Below are 2917 nucleotides of genomic sequence, written 5' to 3'. Positions count from 1 at the left end.
CAAGAGTCAAATCGGATACTCTGATAACTGAATATGACAGAAGAGGGATTACATGGAAATAAATGCACACAGTGTGACTGATCCTAATGAGGCATCTATTTTTATTCTGCAAATGTTTTAGTTTGTAATTAATTATTTTGTAAAATTATTTTCTTCTGAATGCCAAAAGAAGCGGTTTCTTTTTCCGCCTTCTGAACATTCGTGATCTCATTTTATCACATCACTATTCCAAAATAGTGGGAGACAAAGCAGCATACTTTAAACACACTGTGATTGTTATTGCTGCAATACAAAAACAAATGTGTCTTTCCATACCATTTACAGAAATTTTTAAAGTTGATCTTTTGATAAAATGAGCTTGGATTGACTAATAAAGCCCTGAGTACAAAATGTACAATTACCCCTTTGGAACTTGAAGGAGTTGTTTATTTATTTTTATTTTTTTAGAAGTAAAGTATACTTTATTTTATTTTTTAATTATAAGTAGCTTTTTACCGACAGCTATTTTTTAATTTTATTTTATGATGACATTCGTTAACGAAATCCAATAAATCTCAGGTGTACACTTTAACAGTAAGGCATACATACATTTACACTGTGTGTTCGCCTCCCATAGCTATATTTCTTTCTGTCACCACATATTTGACCCCGTTACACCATCTACCTCCCTGCTTCCCCCTCTCCCCTACCCTTTGATACCCATTAGTTTATTGTCTATGTCCGTAAGTCTCTGTTTGTCCTGTTCATTTGTTGTTTTTAGATTTATATCCCACATATAAGTGATGTCATGTGATTTTCAACTTTATTTGTCTGGCTTATGTCACTCATCATGATAATCTCAAGGTCCATCCATGTTGTCACAAATGGCAGTATTTCATTTCTTCTTATGTCTGAGTAATAGCACATTGTATAAATGTACCAGAGCTTCGTTATTTAATCATCTACTGTAGGACACTTCAGTTGCTTCCATGTCCTGGCCACCGTGAATAATACTGCTATGAACGTCGGTGTGCAAATATGTTTTTGGGCATGGATTTTTAAGACTTTGGGGTAAATACCAAGTAGAAGGAATGCTGGATGGTATGGTAGATCAATCCTTAGTTTCTTGAGGAAACTCCATACTGTTTCCCATAGTGGCTATATCAATTTGTAGTCCCATCAGCAGTGTATGAAGGTTCCTTTTTCTCCGCATCCTCTCCAACATTTATTACTTCTACTGTTGATTATAGGTATTCTAATAAGTTGTGAGATGACATCTCATTGTGGTTTTGACTTGCATTTCCCTAATAGCTAGTAATATTGAGCATGTTTTCATATGTTTGTTGGCCATTTCTATGTCCTCTAGGGAGAGGTATCTGTTCAGATTCTCTGCCCATTTTTTTATTGTATTGTTTATTTATTTTTATTGTTGTTATTGATTTGTATGAGTTCTTTGAATATTTTTTAATATTAGGCCCTTATCGGAAGCATTTTTTGCAAATATATTTTCTCATGTGGATGATTGTCTCTTTATCTTGTTGACGGTTTCTTTTCCTGTGCAGAAGCTATTTAGTTTAATATAGTCCAATTCATTTATTTTCAATTTTACTTCTTTTGCTTTTGAGGTCAAATTCATAAAATTCTCTTTAAGTCCAAGATCCTTGAGATTAATTCCTATGTTTTCTTCTATGAATTTTATTGCTTAAGGTCTCATATTCAGGTCCTTAATCTATTTTCAGTGTGTGGTGATAGACAAAAGTCTAGTTCATTCTTTTGCAGGTGGCTTTCCAGTTTTTCCAGAACCATTTACTGAAGAGGCTTCCTTTCTCCACTGTATGCTTTTTGCTTTTATATCGAAAATTATTTGCTCATATAAATATGGATTTACTTCTAGACTCTTGATTCTATTACACTGGATTGTGTGTCTGTTTAACTACCAATACCATGCCATTTTGATTACTGTCACTTTGTAGCATAATTTGAAGTCGAGCATAGTGATACCTCCAGCCTCATTCTTTTTTCTCAGGATGGCCTTGGCGATTAAGTGTCTTTTGTGCTTCCATATAAATCTGATGATTTTTTTGTTCTATTTCTTTAAAAAATGCTGATGGGATTTTGATGAGGATTGCATTAATCTGTACAATGCTTTAGGTAATAAGGTCATTTAAACTATGTTGATTCTTCCAATCCAAGACCCCGGAATATCTTTCCATTTCTTTGTATTCTCTTTGATTTCTTTTAATAGGGTCTTGCAGTTTTCATTATATAAATCCTTCACAAGTTTCATTAAATTTATCCCTAGGTATTTTATTCTTTTTGTTGCAATTGCAAAAGGAATTATTTTTTTTCTACTTCTATTTCTGACACTTCATTATTAGAGTATAGGAATGCTATGGAGTTTTGAACATTGATTTTGTTTCCAGACACTTTACTGCATTTGTTTATTGCTTCTAGTAGTGTTCTTGTGGAGTCTTTAGGGTTTTCTAATAGAGAATCATGTCATCTGGAAATAGGGACAGTTTGACTTCTTCATTTCCTATTTGGATGACTTTTATGTCTTTCCCTTTGCCTGATTGCCCTCACTAAGACTTCCAATGTTAAATTGAATAACAGTGGCAATAGTGGACAACTTTCTCTTGTGCCTGATCTTAGAGGGAAGGTTTTTAGTTTTTCACCATTAAGTATAATGTTGGCTGAGGGTTTGTCATATATGGCCTTTATTATGCTCAAGTCCTTTCCTTCTATACCAATTTTTTAAAGTGTTTTGATCATAAATGGATGGTGTATCTTGTCAAAGGCTTGTTCTGCATGTATTCATATGATCACATGATTCTTATTTTTCAATTTGCTTATGTGATGTGCCAAATTAATCGATTTGCTCAAGTTGAACAATGTCTGTGCCCCTAGGATGAAGCCCTGGTATTGCTGTGTATAATCT

The sequence above is a fragment of the Pteropus vampyrus genome, unplaced genomic scaffold (genome assembly GCF_000151845.1).
Source record: "Pteropus vampyrus isolate Shadow unplaced genomic scaffold, Pvam_2.0 Scaffold685, whole genome shotgun sequence".
Lineage (NCBI taxonomy): Eukaryota > Metazoa > Chordata > Mammalia > Chiroptera > Pteropodidae > Pteropus > Pteropus vampyrus.
This window is presented reverse-complemented; position numbering follows the sequence as displayed.